This window comes from Vicia villosa, unplaced genomic scaffold (genome assembly GCF_029867415.1).
Source record: "Vicia villosa cultivar HV-30 ecotype Madison, WI unplaced genomic scaffold, Vvil1.0 ctg.000148F_1_1, whole genome shotgun sequence".
In the NCBI taxonomy this organism is placed as follows: domain Eukaryota; kingdom Viridiplantae; phylum Streptophyta; class Magnoliopsida; order Fabales; family Fabaceae; genus Vicia; species Vicia villosa.
This window is the reverse complement of record NW_026705039.1, coordinates 845,113-861,123: the sequence shown is the minus strand read 5'-3', so window position 1 is coordinate 861,123 and position 16,011 is coordinate 845,113. Positions and strand designations below refer to the sequence as shown.

General features: G+C 37.7%; 1 long non-coding RNA gene across 2 annotated transcripts; it reads left to right on the top strand.

Moving 5' to 3' along the window:
• The first annotated feature begins 13,018 nt into the window (after window positions 1-13,018).
• On the top strand, window positions 13,019-14,410 carry LOC131624686 (uncharacterized). Of its 2 annotated transcripts, XR_009290644.1 has the most exons (3): window positions 13,162-13,316; window positions 13,423-13,883; window positions 13,986-14,410. It is a non-coding gene; the product is annotated as an uncharacterized LOC131624686 (long non-coding RNA). The 2 variants fall into 2 exon arrangements; XR_009290643.1 differs by lacking the exon at window positions 13,986-14,410 and having other exon boundaries at window positions 13,019-13,316; window positions 13,423-13,762.
• Window positions 14,411-16,011: the final 1,601 nt, after the last annotated feature.

The following is a 16,011-nucleotide window of genomic DNA, read 5'->3' as shown; positions in this document are numbered from 1 at the left end:
GCTGCCAGTCCTCCCAAATGACAGTGAGCTGCACTCGGGTCACTGTTGTTAGAACAAGATTTGTTCTGATCAATATTCTTAGTTTTGATGATAACAAGGATATGGATTTTGGATGAGATAATGTGGTACTCTAATACATTGCAATTTCCCTTTCAGGAAATATATAAAGAGTATGCACAAATCAGCGCTCAGAAGCTTTGACTCAGAAGGTTCAGCATGCAACATCAGAACATGGTCTGGCAAGACATCAGAAGATGGTCAAATCAGAATCAGAACATGGGTCTATGAAAGCATCAGAAGAACTTGAGATCAGAAGCAGAAGCACTGAAGTTCTCATGGTATCACGCTCAGAAGCACTTCAAGGTCAGAAGATAAGAAGATGCTCTGCACCAAGCTGTTTGACTCTGATGATATTCAAACGTTGTATACACAAACATCAGATCAGAAGCAAGTACAAGATGGCAGGCTACGCTGACTGACAAAAGGAACGTTAGAAGCTATTAAAGGCAACGTCAGTAGACACAGCGTAAACAAGGCTCGAGGTAGTTGACAAAAGAGTGAAACATTAAATGCAATGCTGTACGGAATACGCAAAGCATTAAATGCTCCCAACGGTCATCTTCTCAAGTGCCTATAAATATGAAGTTCTGATGAGAAGCAAGGTTACCGATTCTGACGAATTCTGTGAATACAAACTTGCTGAAACGCTGTTCAAATCAAAGCTCACAAACTTCATCTTCATCAAAGCTCACTACATTGCTGTTGTAATATATTAGTGAGATTAAGCTTAAACTTTAAGAGAAATATCACTGTTGTGATTATAGCTTTTCAGAAGCATTGTAATACTCTTAGAATTGATTACATTAATTTGTAAGTAACTAGAGTGATCAAGTGTGATCAGGATACTCTAGGAAGTCTTAGCTTGTGTCTAAGCAGTTGTAACTAGAGTGATCACGTGGTGGTCAGGATACTCTAGAAAGTCTTAGCTTGTGTCTAAGCAATTGTTCCTGGAGTGATCAGGTTGTGATCAGGATACTCTAGAAGACTTAGTCGCGGGCTAAGTGGAAAACCATTGTAATCTGTTGAGATTAGTGGATTAAATCCTCAAGTGAGGTAAATCACTCCAAGGGGGTGGACTGGAGTAGTTTAGTTAACAACGAACCAGGATAAAAATAACTGTGCAACTTGTTTTTATCGTTCAAGTTTTTAGACTACACTTATTCAAACCCCCCCATTTCTAAGTGTTTTTCTATCCTTCAATTGGCATCAGAGCGCCGGTTCTAAGGTGCAAGCACTTAACCGTGTTTAGAAAAGATTCAGGAAGAGAAAAACGCTTCAGTAAAAGATGGCTGGTGAAATTCCAACAAACCCACCTGCATCTACATCTGGCTCTGCTGAGCAATATAATGGTAACAATGGTTATACTAGACCACCAGTATTTGATGGTGAAAACTTTGAATACTGGAAAGATAAACTGGAAAGTTACTTTCTTGGTCTAGATGGTGAACTATGGGATCTTCTGATGGATGGTTACAAACATCCAGTGAAACCTAGTGGCGTAAGGCTTACAAGGCAAGAAATGGATGATGATCAGAAGAAGCTTTTCAAGAATCATCATAAATGTAGAACTGTTTTGCTGAATGCTATCTCTCATGCTGAGTATGAGAAGATATCTAACAGGGAAACGGCCTATGATATATATGAGTCATTGAAAATGACCCATGAGGGAAATGCTCAAGTCAAGGAGACTAAAGCTCTTGCTCTAATCCAGAGATATGAAGCCTTCAAGATGGAGGATAATGAAAACATTGAGAAGATATTCTCAAGATTTCAAACGCTAACTGCTGGATTAAGAGTTCTGGATAAAGGCTACACCAAGGCTGATCATGTAAAGAAGATTATCAGAAGCTTACCCAGAAGATGGGGTCCAATGGTAACAGCATTCAAGATTGCAAAGAATCTGAATGAAGTTTCTTTGGAAGAGCTTATTAGTGCCTTGAGAAGCCATGAAATAGAGCTGGACGCAAACGAGCCTCAAAAGAAAGGTAAGTCTATTGCATTAAAATCTAATGTTAAAAAATGCACTAACGCTTTTCAGGCTAAAGAAGAAGATTCTGAAGAATCAGAATCAGAAGAAGAAGATGAACTGTCCATGATCTCCAGAAGGGTAAACCAACTCTGGAAGAGCAAGCAAAGGAAGTTCAGAGGCTTCAGAAGTTCAAAGAGATTTGAACGAGGAGAATCTTCTGGTGACAGAAGATCTGACAAGAAGAAGGCTGTCTACTATGAGTTCAATGAGCCTGGACACTTCAAGAATGAATGTCCAAAACTTCAGAAGGAGAATCCCAAGAAGAAGTTTCATAAGAAGAAAGGTCTTATGGCAACATGGGATGATTCTGGATCAGAATCAGAATCAGACTCTGAAGGAGAGCAAGCCAACTTCGCGCTGATGGCTACAGAAGATGATGGATCAGAATCTACATCAGAATCAGATTCTGAAGAGGTATTTTGTGAACTATCTAGAGAAGAGTTAGTTTCCAGTTTAACAGAACTTCTGGAACTCAAGGCTCATCTTAGTATCAAATACAAAAAGCTGAAGAAGCAGTTTGAATTTGAAACTAAGAAGCTGGAAGTGGAAAACTCTGAACTGAAGGAAAAAGTTTAAAATCTATCCAAAGATAGTGGATCTCCTTTTGAAACAGAAAAATCCATTCCTAGTCTCAATCATATTCTGAAAGAATATGACTCGAGCTTCAGAAAGTTCTTATCTAGAAGTATTGGCAGAAGTCATCTTGCTTCTATGATATATGGTGTTTCTGGAAACAGAAGGTTTGGCTTTGGCTATGAGGGTGATACCTCACATAAATTTGAACCTATTGATGATCTGAAGATCACATACAAGCCATTGTATGATCAGTTCAAATATGGCCATGCACATGATATTAGGCTCACTTCACATGCACAGAGTTTTAACACTGTTCACACCAAGAAGCATGTGACACATCCTAAGAAATATCATGCTGACAAACCTAAAGAATATCATGCTGTTCCTCCTGTTAAATATTATGCTAAACCCAAAGTTCAATCAGAACTTGAGGAGAACTAACAAGAAAGGACCCAAGAAATTGTGGGTACCTAACGAGAAGATAATTTCTGTTGCAGATATCCTTGGCTGCAAAGAGGACAAAAAGCAAAATGTCATGGTACCTGGACTCTGGGTGCTCGCGACACATGACGGGAAGAAGGTCTACATTCCAAGACCTGGTGCTTAAACCAGGTGGAGAAGTCAAGTTTGGAGGAGATCAGAAGGGCAAAATCATTGGTTCTGGAACCATAAGTCTTGGTAACTCTCCTTCCATAACTAATGTACTTCTTGTAGAAGGATTAACGCATAACTTATTGTCCATAAGTCAATTAAGTGACAATGGTTATGATATAATCTTCAATCAAAAGTCTTGCAAGGCTGTAAGTCAGAAGGATGGCTCAATCCTATTTACAGGCAAGAGAAAGAACAACATTTATAAGATTGATCTTTCTGATCTTGAGAAGCAGAAGGTGACTTGTCTTATGTCTGTTTCTGAAGAGCAATGGGTCTGGCACAGAAGATTAGGTCATGCTAGTTTGAGAAAGATTTCTCAGATTAACAAACTAAATCTGGTCAGAGGACTCCCCAAATCTGAAATACAAATCAGATGCTCTTTGTGAAGCATGTCAGAAGGGCAAGTTCTCCAAACCTGCATTCAAGTCTAAGAATGTTGTTTCTTCCTCAAAGCCGTTAGAACTCTTGCATATTGATCTGTTTGGCCCAGTCAAAACAGCATTTGTCAGAGGGAAGAAATATGGATTAGTCATCGTTGATGATTATAGCCGCTGGACATGGGTAAAGTTCTTAAAACACAAGGATGAGTCTCATTCAGTGTTCTTTGAATTCTGCACTCAGATCCAATCTGAGAAGGAGTGCAAGATCATAAAGGTCAGAAGTGATCATGGTGGTGAATTTGAGAACAGATTCTTTGAGGAGTTCTTCAAAGAAAATGGCATTGCCCATGATTTCTCTTGTCCTAGAACTCCACAATAAAATGGAGTTGTAGAGCGAAAGAATAGGACTTTACAAGAAATGGCCAGAACCATGATCAATGAAACCAATATGGCTAAGCATTTCTGGGCAGAAGCAATAAACACTGCATGTTACATTCAGAATAGAATCTCTATCAGACCTATTCTAAATAAGACTCCTTATGAATTGTGGAAGAACAGAAAGCCCAACATTTCATATTTTCATCCTTTTGGATGTGTATGTTTTATTCTGAATACTAAAGATCATCTTGGTAAGTTTGATTCTAAAGCACAAAAGTGTTTCCTTCTTGGATATTCTGAACGCTCAAAAGGCTACAGAGTATACAATACTGAAACATTGATTGTAGAAGAATCAATCAATATCAGGTTTGATGATAAGCTTGGTCTTGAAAAACCAAAGCAGCTTGAGAATTTTGCAGATATAGATATTGATATATTAGAAGCTGTAGAACCAAGAAGCAAAGCTGCAGAAGCTGGTAGTCTCAGAAGCAATGGATCAGAAGATCAAGTTGCTGCATCTTTAGAGAATCTCAGGATTTCTGAAGAGCCAATAGTCAGAAGATCACCCAGACTTGCATCAGCTCATTCAGAAGATGTGATCCTTGGAAAGAAAGACGATCCCATCAGAACAAGGGCATTCCTTAAGAACAATGCAGACTGTCAATTAGGTCTTGTTTCTTTGATCGAGCCAACTTCTGTTGATCAAGCTCTAGAAGATCCAGACTGGATAATTTCCATGCAAGAAGAACTCAATTAGTTTACAAGGAATGATGCATGGAACTTGGTTCCTAGACCAAAAGGATTTAACATCATCGGCACTAAATGGGTATTCAGAAACAAGCTAAGCGAGAAGGGAGAAGTGGTAAGAAACAAATCCAGACTGGTTGCTCAGGGCTATAGTCAGCAAGAAGGAATTGACTACACAGAAACCTTTGCACTAGTGGCCAGGTTAGAATCTATTCGTCTTTTAATTTCTTTTGCCACTCAACACAACATCACTCTTTATCAGATGGATGTCAAGAGTGCCTTCTTAAATGGTTATATAGATGAAGAAGTTTATGTCCATCAACCTCCTGGTTTTGAAGACTCCAAGTCTCCAAATCATGTTTTTAAATTAAAGAAATCATTATACGGATTGAAGCAAACTCCTAGAGCTTGGTATGAACGTTTAAGTTCTTTCCTTCTGGAAAATGGTTTCACTAGAGGAAAAGTGGACACTACTCTTTTTTGTAAAACCTTTAAAAAGGATATTTTAATCTGTCAAATATATGTTGATGATATCATCTTTGGAACATCTAATGCTACACTTGGAAAGGAGTTTGCTGAGTCTATGCAGGCTGAATTTGAAATGAGCATGATGGGAGAACTCAAGTATTTCCTTGGGATTCAAATCAACCAAACTTCTGATGGAACCTATGTTCATCAAACGAAGTATGTGAAAGAACTTCTGAAGAAGTTTAATCTTTCTGAAAGCAAAGAAGCCAAAACTCCTATGCATCCAACATGTGTCCTAGGTAAGGATGAGGTAAGTAAGAAGGTAGATCAGATGTTGTACAGAGGTATGATTGGTTCTCTTCTATACCTAACTGCTTCTAGACCTGACATTCTCTTCAGTGTTTGTTTGTGTGCTAGATTCCAATCAGATCCGAGAGAATCTCATTTAACTGCTGTTAAGAGAATTCTGAGGTATCTGAAAGGTACTACTAATGTTGGTTTAGTCTACAGAAGATCCAAAGAATACAACTTAGTAGGATTCTGTGATGCTGACTATACTGGAGATAGAATTGAAAGGAAGAGCACTTCTGGAAGTTGTCAATTTCTTGGAAGTCATCTGATCTCATGGTATAGCAAGAAGCAAGCTACTATTGCCCTCTCAACAACAGAAGCAGAATATGTTGTTGCTGCTGGTTGTAGCACACAAATGCTCTGGATGAGAAGTCAGCTAGAAGATTATCAGATATATGAGAGTAACATTCCTATCTTCTGTGATAATACTTCTGCTATATGTTTATCAAAGAATCCTATCTTACATTCAAAAGCTAAACATATTGAGATTAAACATCATTTCATAAGGGACTATGTTCAGAAGGGTGTTATATCTTTAAACTTTGTGGATACAGACCATCAATGGGCTGATATCTTTACAAAACCCCTTGCTGAAGATAGGTTTAAGTTCATTCTGAAGAATATCAGTATGGACTTGTGCCCAGAATGAGAAGATGAGAAGATCTTTGTATGAGTATCTTCTGAAATATGTTAAGACTAGGCAGCCATAAGAAGTTCTGATACTAATCAATTAGAATCTCTGATTCTGTTATCTCTAACGTGTCATTATCTAAGTTGATTTAGAAGCTCTTTTAAAGCAAAACAGCTGTCACCAGTCTCTCCAGAAAATGAACACGTATTCACTATTTCTGGAAAAGCATGCGTGCAGTTGAGGGGACGCCTACTTAGGTAACTGTGCTAATCACTTCTTTTGTCATAATTATCTCTCCTCACGTCACGTAACATTAAATGCTATCCATCATTTCCTTTTATTTCTTTTCTTTTATATTCTTCAAACGTTTCTTTTTCCCTCTTATATTTCTCTCTCTTGCATTCAGTTTCATCTTTTGCTCTCTCTCTCTCTCTGCATTCATATCATAAACCCTAGCGGTTTTCACTATCTGCAACGTCACCATGAATCCTTCGTCAAGCTCATCAAATCAAGCAACTGATCGTAAACAAAAGAGAAAGGCAACCGAAGAATATGAAAACAAACCAAAAAGGATAAGGATCACCTACGATCCTCTCAAGGTGAATCCTTTTGAAGCTATGATGTCTGGAAACTACTCTAGACGTGTGTTTAAACCTCTTGAAGGTATCCCTCAATCACCTCCCTCTTCACAGACCTCCACCACCTCTTCCTCTTCACTCATCTCTCTGCACCCACCATCATCACCGTCTGATATTTCTTCCCCCTCAACCCATCTCACAGATATCTCCTCATCTCTCCCACACCCTTTTCCCACCAGAACACCTAACCCCTACAGCTGTGTGTATCCTGATTCCAGATTCACAGTCAACCCTCCAACACCTACCACTCATACCTATCTAGAGCTTTTACACTCAGATGTAAATAGCTGGTTGGAGATTCTGGGTGCTGCACACCGTAACCATCTGGATGAGCCTGCTACCTGCAACCTCTGGGAAGCTTTTCGCCAGGATTTTCTGGTTAGGGCTATGGATGTCCAGAGAAGGATCATGACTGAAGCACCTGGTGCTCGTGGTCTTCTTTTGGAAGCTGGTGAAAGCAGCTATCACCATCTCATCAGGAACAGAAGAGTTCTTGAAGAGAGGATACCTGCAGATGAGATGGAAGAAGAAAATCCCTGCAGAGACATCGTGGTATGGAGACCAAGGAATCCAGTGCCGACTGGTGATTTTCAATGGTTATTTAATTGGTCCAGAATGAACCCTTCGGAAAGCGCTCCTCACATGGTCTTTCCATAAGTGGTTTATCCTGCAGAAGTTGCTGGTCCAACTCCTCCAACAAACCTAGCAGCTATTCTTCAGGCGTTGGAAGTTGGAGCTTCTGAGTTGCCTGAACCAGAATATGCTGAGGCTGCTTTTGAGTCAGACTCAGATGTTGAGATGGAAGGTGCAGAAGCTGAAGACCTTTCAGAAGATCGCCCTGCTGAGATTGCTGTCCCTGTTGGCAGAAGCTCTGGCGCTTCTTCTTCTGGTGAACCCTCAGCTCTGATGAACACTTTGGATGCTCTACATCAGAATCAAGCCATGCTAGCTTCTCGTTTGGACACGCAAGAAGCAACCAATGCTGAGTTTCGCTCCTTCATGGCAAGGCAAACTGCAAGCACTGACAGGATTCATGACATACTGGCGCAGATTTTGTCTAGGCTAGGGTCTTAGTCTTTGGTCGTTATAGTTTTCTTTCCTTGTTGCATCTGCTTGTTCTGCATTTTTTTGTGTACTTTCTCCTTCAAATCAATGAAAAAGTTTAATTCTGTTTCATTCCTATTGTCTTTTGTTTTTCATCTGAATCTTTTATGTTTTTGATGTTATGACAAAAGGGGGAGAAAATGTGATAAATGATCTGATTAATATTATCAGTTACCGGGTAAAAAGGCCCCACATTTCTAACAGAACTTGCAAAGTTCTATGCTTTAAGTTTTGTTATTGCGGGAATTGAAGATCCTCTTCAAGGAGAAGCAATTATAAAGAATCAAGCTCTTGGATTCTTGAAGCAAGCTGAGTGCTATGAAGCTTTAGAATCAGAAGCAAGAAGGAAGAATGTTCAAATATTCTGATGATAGAATATGCTCTGAAACATTATGTTTATTTGTTCTGATACATATTATGTGGCTCTGATACATATTATGTGTTCTGACTCATTCATGCTGACTTTTGTCGTTTAGCTTTGTTCTGTAACATTTCAGGATGTAGAGATGCTCTGATGATGCTCTGGTACATTCAACAATGTTCTGATACAATCTAGCATGAAGTGATGTAAGAAGAAATTCAAGCTCTGAAGCTGTCCTGATGGAAGCAAGAATCAGAAGCTGTGAATGTTCTGAAGATCAAAGAAATTCAAGTTCTGAAGCTGTCCTATGGAAGCAAGAATCAGAAGTCATGAATGTTCTGAAGATCAAGCATATGTGAACGTCTCTACTGAAATACTCAGGGAAGTCTTTTATTATTAAAATTCTTCTAGTATTTATTTCAGGGGGAGATTATCTATCTCAGGGGGAGATTATAAATCTCAAGGGGAGACATATTCACATGCTTATGCTTTAGCTGTGTAATTGTCTTTAGACGTCTGCTCTTTCTGATCGCAAATTCATATCATTTATATATGTTTTTGTCATCATCAAAAAGGGGGAGATTGTTAGAACAAGATTTGTTCTGATCAATATTCTTAGTTTTGATGATAACAGGGATATGAATTTTGTGTGAGATAATGTGGTACTCTAATACACTGCAATTTCCCTTTCAGGAAATATATAAAGAGTATGCACAAATCAGCGCTCAGAAGCTTTGACTCAGAAGGTTCAGCATGCAACATCAGAACATGGTCTGGCAAGACATCAGAAGATGGTCAAAGCAGAATCAGAACATGGGTCTATGAAAGCATCAGAAAAACTTGAGATCAGAAGCAGAAGCACTGAAGTTCTCATGGTATCACGCTCAGAAGCACTTCAAGGTCAGAAGATAAGAAGATGCTCTGCACCAAGCTGTTTGACTCTGATGATATTCAAACGTTGTATACACAAACATCAGATCAGAAGCAAGTACAAGATGGCAGGCTACGCTGACTGACAAAAGGAACGTTAGAAGCTATTAAAGGCAACGTCAGTAGACACAGCGTAAACAAGGCTCGAGGTAGTTGACAAAAGAGTGAAACATTAAATGCAATGTTGTACGGAATACGCAAAGCATTAAATGCTACCAACGGTCATATTCTCAAGTGCCTATAAATATGAAGTTCTGATGAGAAGCAAGGTTACCGATTCTGACGAATTCTGTGAATACAAACTTGCTGAAACGCTGTTCAAATCAAAGCTCACAAACTTCATCTTCATCAAAGCTCACTACATTGCTGTTGTAATATATTAGTGAGATTAAGCTTAAACTTTAAGAGAAATATCACTGTTGTGATTATAGCTTTTCAGAAGCATTGTAATACTCTTAGAATTGATTACATTAATTTGTAAGTAACTAGAGTGATCAAGTGTGATCAGGATACTCTAGGAAGTCTTAGCTTGTGTCTAAGCAGTTGTAACTAGAGTGATCACGTGGTGATCAGGATACTCTAGAAAGTCTTAGCTTGTGTCTAAGCAATTGTTCCTGGAGTGATCAGGTTGTGATCAAGATACTCTAGAAGACTTAGTCGCGGGCTAAGTGGAAAACCATTGTAATCTGTTGAGATTAGTGGATTAAATCCTCAGGTGAGGTAAATCACTCCAAGGGGGTGGACTGGAGTAGTTTAGTTAACAACGAACCAGGATAAAAATAACTGTGCAACTTGTTTTTATCGCTCAAGTTTTTAGACTACACTTATTCAAACCCCCCCTTTCTAAGTGTTTTTCTATCCTTCAACTGTGTCGGGAGCAGCCTCAAAGGGTGACCTGTGTATCCGCTGCACGAATCCGAACTGACGCATGCACCGCTCAGGGAGATACCAGACCATGATGGTAGTCCCGCATGCCAACCAACCAAAATATAGAGATATGCCGTCAAAGGGGACAATCTGAGCGTAGTCGCTGAACGGCCTCCAGGTGACATCTTCGTGCATCGTGCGGTCCAGGTATCCACGGTATGGTCCCATCGTATCGTTCCCCCTCTGGAGAACGTATCTGGCGGCCCTAGGCATGGCGTCCACGTACGCAGGATCGATGTGAAAGCCGTGGATGCGGGAGAAGTAGGAGATGATCCAGCTCTGAAACAGAAACACGATAATGTATTAAAAATAAATACGAAACATAAATAAATAAATAAATACGATAATGTATTAAAATAAAACGTACCGTAAGTAGTGTGCAGGATCCGACCAACTGCCTCGTCCTTCAGTTGGAGGCCTCATTCAGCTTCTGGTAGAGGTATGCCAGAGTAGCTGCCCCCCAGTTCCACTGGTGAACGGTATCCAGGTCCATGAAGTAGCGGAGGTAGGCCACGTCGACGTACCTTGCACTCTTGTCCACAAAGCATGCAGCGCCTACCACATGCATGTACCAACACCGGAGAGCGCAGCCGCGGTGATAGTGTGTGAATAGCTCGTCACCCGCCTCCTCAGCCTCGGCCGCCGCGTCCAGGTGGTGCTCAAAATAGCAGCTCAGTGTGGTGAACCGGACATGAGGCCCAGATGTCGTGACGCACTCAAAGTGAGCAACCTCGTGCTTCATGCCCAAATAGAGCGTCATCCACTCAATGGCCTCGACCCTCTAGATCCGGGAGTGGTGCAACAGCGGCCCCCTAATCGGCAGGTGGAGAAGACACTGCACGTCATGCAAGGTGATCGTCATCTCCCCAACCGGCAAGTAGAAAGAGGACGTCTCCTTGTGCCAGCGCTCCACAAATGCCCCCTGCATGCCGGTGCTGATGGTGGTGTACCCCGTCATGCAGAGCCCGCTAAGCCCTGAACCTCGCACATGGTCGTTAAACCACTCAGCTGCTGGTTTAAACAGACTGAAAATCTTCCGGGCGTGGTTCACCATTTTCAACGGCTCTCTCTCCTGTTACAAAAAAAACAAATAAGCGACATATATTAAATAAGCGACAAATAAACGGTTAAATTATAAAAAATGGTGACAAATAAACGGTTAAATTATAAAAAATACCTCTTCCTCCCAGATACGCAGAGCGACGTGATCGTGGTAGTGAATCAGCACGGAAGTGTCAAAGGGCCCTCCCGGATAGCTGTCCTCCTGCTCATCCTCCTCCCCGGCTGGAGGGTCAACATCCGGTACCCCCTCCGGCTCGTGGTAGGGCACTGCCGCCACCTCCTCCTCCTCCTCCTCCTCCTCCTCCTCTCGCTGGCGGGAAGAAGATACCCGAGCCAGCCGACTCCTAGATCCTGAAGCAGATGTACCCTCTCCCTCGCCCACGTCGTCCCCGGCCCTGCCCCCGTCCCTGTGTCGACGCCAGCTGCGCCGCCGCCCGCTCGCGTCTAGCCGACGCAGTCTGGGTCTCCCTACCCTGTTTGATGCGTGCTGGTTGGTTCCCTGACATGTTCCTGTAAACAATTGAAATCAATTAATATGCCACACAAAAGAAAAAACTAAAAAAATTGAACTTCTGATACAATTCGGAAGTTCATTTCCGAAACTGGGAATGAAGGTGTTTTCAGAAATGAACTTCCGAAACACCCCTGCGAGGAAGTTTTCTGCAACTTCTATGGCAGACCCCTAAACCAAACATCGAACCTATGTCTACACATTCTAAACATCCTAAATATCAGTATAAACCTAACCTAATACATTTTTTGCTATTTGTAAACACCCTAATATACATTTTAATCATAGATCTTAAAATCAAAATGCTTACCGATTGAATAGATTGGAGGACTTTTGAATGTAATAGAGCAAGTAGATGGAGCCTTTGAGGTAGCTTGGAACTGGTTTGCACAAAAATCTCTTGGGGTTGAGTTTGGAAGAAGATTAGGGTAAATGATTAGGGGGAGGGAGCTGTTTTGCTTAATCTGCAAAACGCGCAGTATTTCGGAAATGAACTTCCGAAATAAGACAATTTTTTCAAAAAAAAAAGGCGCTTTCGGAGATGCATCTCCGAAAACACCTTTTTCTTGCATTTCGGAAATGCATTTCCGAAGTTAGGGATAGTTTGGGTTTTTCACCAGAGGTGACCAAGAAGACATGGGGGTTGATAAAGAAATTTTCAAATATATATATATATATATATATATATATATATATATATATATATATATATATATATATATATATATATATATATATATATATATATATATATATATATATATATATATATATATATATATATATATATATATATATATATATATGGATAAAGCTAATATGTGCCCCAAGGGCACATGTTAAGAAACCTAAATATAGTAAATTTGTATTGGAAAACGTAAGAAACACATTAATTATAAACTTTTTATGAAAACAATGCACAATTTTTAAATAAAAATTTCTACATTTAGATCTTAACATGTGCCCTAAGGGCACATGTTAGCATGACCCTATATATATATATATATATATATATATATATATATATATATATATATATATATATATATATATATATATATATATATATATATATATATATATATATATATATATATATATATATATATATATATATATATATATATATATATATATATATATATATCCAGCAATATGTTCCATACGTGCATACGCTATCATGGTGATAGGCCATTATCTTTACAAATAACTTTATCACGATTAATTAATTTAATCATGAAAGGTTGAGGAGTTAATTAAAAAATAATGAGTTTATAAAATTTTGTATGTTACCCTTTTACTATATGTCGAAGGGACAAAACATTACGTGATAAAAAATATTTGTTTCTAACATTGCATTAACTTTATACATTATAAAGTACTTGTCGAATCATAATATATTTGTTACATGCAAAGAGAATAAGAATATGAATCAAACTCTTAAGTTTGTTTATGCTTTCATTTTATTTCTTTCGCTAGCTTTTGTTGCAAAGAAGATTGATGGCGCCGGTAAGCCATTTTGTTTAAACTTTTCAATAAAATTATTTAGTTTGTAGTTATTACACAATTTTTTATCTCTTTTAGTAACATATTTTTATTCTCTTTTTCATTGCAGAAGTAATAAAATATGAAACTGATGATGATAATTCAAAAACGCTCCACTTAACTAATTTTATTTATAAGTGTGTAACCAAGTTTTGTACATTTGTAAGAGAAAGTTGTAGGGGAATGTGAACTCTCTGAGTAAGGTATTCAAGAGATACACAAATTCCATGCATGAAAACATGAATTCTTGCACTAGCAAAAGTTCTATATAATAAAATTTTAGCTAGAATAATATTCAATGAATTGCCATTTATGTTTGATGGTGGATTCAAAAATTGTATATTTAATTTTTTGGTCATGTAATTCTACAGATTTTGAAATTAGTGTAATTTCTAATTTGGATTTCTTCGGAGATTTTTCTATATATTGTACCTCTCTACAAAATATTATCGGTCAAGATTATAAAGGAGCAAATAATGTACTAGTATTTCGAGGATTTGATATCTTCATATTCAGATTGTTCAAAGATTGGTATCATTATTGTCCACATTACTAATATACTGTTAATAAAATTAATTTAATATTGTTTTTTTTATATAATAATTTTATTGTTTTTTTATAAAATAAATGTAGAAAAACCTTACACAAAACTTACTTTGAAGAGATGGATTAGAGTACTATTTAATGGAGAACTTGGCTGGATATGTCACTTTGATGCAACATTCACAAGGTAGATGGACCTTTAATTTTGGAGATATGGGGACTTGGATTAGAACATACAAGTATGATCAAAGTCTGCGCATATGCTCCACCAAAGTGAGTTTTGGATTTGAGTGTTTTGGATTTGGAACCTTCTTTTTCTTGGGGCTACCTATCTTCCTTTCTTGCCTATAGTGCTCTATGACAAAATTCCATACATTTGTTGCCATGGTCCCTAGTGTTTGAACCATATGAACTTTGAATAACTAACCAAATGCATATAACCTTTGTGTAAATAGACTTGTGATTATAATTTGGATTTGAATCAAGTTATGGAATAAAATCTTTTGCTTGTAGAAATTTCTAAGTTTAATTTCATAATATGGCATCAGCAATTTAAAAGTGTTGTAGAAAGAGACTTTCAAATAGGGCCAGTTTATTTCGGCTCTAAAAAATGGATTTTTTTCTTTGTATTTTTGAAAATAGTTTTTTCAAAACCGTTTTTTAAAATATTATAAATTTTTATATTCATTTTTTCTAAAATAAACACTCATTTTGACATTGTATAACATAAACATACATTATTAAAGACCAAAACCTAGTCAAAATCACAATTTTTTCAAAATGTTGTATTTCAAAAATGGTTTTTATGAAAATCTATTTGAAATAGCTTCAAAATTAAGTAATTTTTTTGAAATTTTGATATCCAATTTTTTTCCCATAATTTGAAGCTATTATAAATTTTCATTTGAAACTTTTATAAAAAAAAAAATTTGTAAAATTTTTTTACACAAAATTTTGTAACACTATAAAAATCATTTTTTAAAAAAAAAGCCAAAACAAATGGACCCATACTTTATTAACAAAAACCATTTAAATAGTGTTGAAATATACATTTTAAATTAGTTGTTAGCATAACCATTAAAAAACCCTTTCTTCAATACAAAATTCATCTCATCCTAACTACTTTAGCGTTGGAGAAAATTGGACATCTCAATTGTAAGTTTGATGGCATGATAAGTCTATTCGCATATTGAATTGAAACTGATAGCCTTGATGAAAATTTAGAAGTGGACAAATCATCTAATGACATGAAGGAAAATCAGATATATTGGTGAATCATTCAATCCAAAGACTATGTTTATTACATCTATTCAGAAAAGATAATTCTCAATGTCTGGCTACAAGTTGCAACAACTTACCAAACATCACTAACGCTCTAAGTTTCATATCATACCCATTTGGGTATGTCACTAGTGTGGTCGACGTGTTCACATACGACCTTACTGCTACAAATTGTATGGTAGACAACACCAACACAATCAGTCGTGTCCTTAGTGGAAGGCTAAGTCTGATATGCGTCCTCAACAATGTTGGCGATCTAGGCATAATATTTTGCCCCATATTGCTTAGACCTCTCTAAGGGTCTCATCTCGTGAAAATTGATACTTTGATAGTGGTTGCTCTAGACACATAACTGGAGAAAGAAACTATTTGAAAGACATCAAACCTTATTCCAACAATTATATTATGTTCGATGATGTTACTAAAGGAAAAATTATTGGAGAAAGGAAGTTAGACTATCCTAGTCTTCCTTACCTTAATTGATGTGTTACCCATTAAAGGTAGTATGACTAACCTTTTTAGTAATAGTCAACTATGTGATCATCATTTATGTGTAAACTTTAATAATGATGAATGCATTGTCACAGATAAAAAATGCTCAACCGATGAAGAGGTCCCTATCAACAAACAACTACTATATGTGGTCAACTTTTGATAAGAATCAACCTCAACCTTATTTAATTTCCAAAACTAAAGAAACCAAATTGTGGCACATAAAGCTTGGACATTTAAATATTATAAGTATGAGGGAGATTGTTGATGAGAAAGTTATTATGGTCTACCAGATCTCAAGATCGAAGAAGGTAAAATTTATGGTGACTGTTAGGTAGGAAAA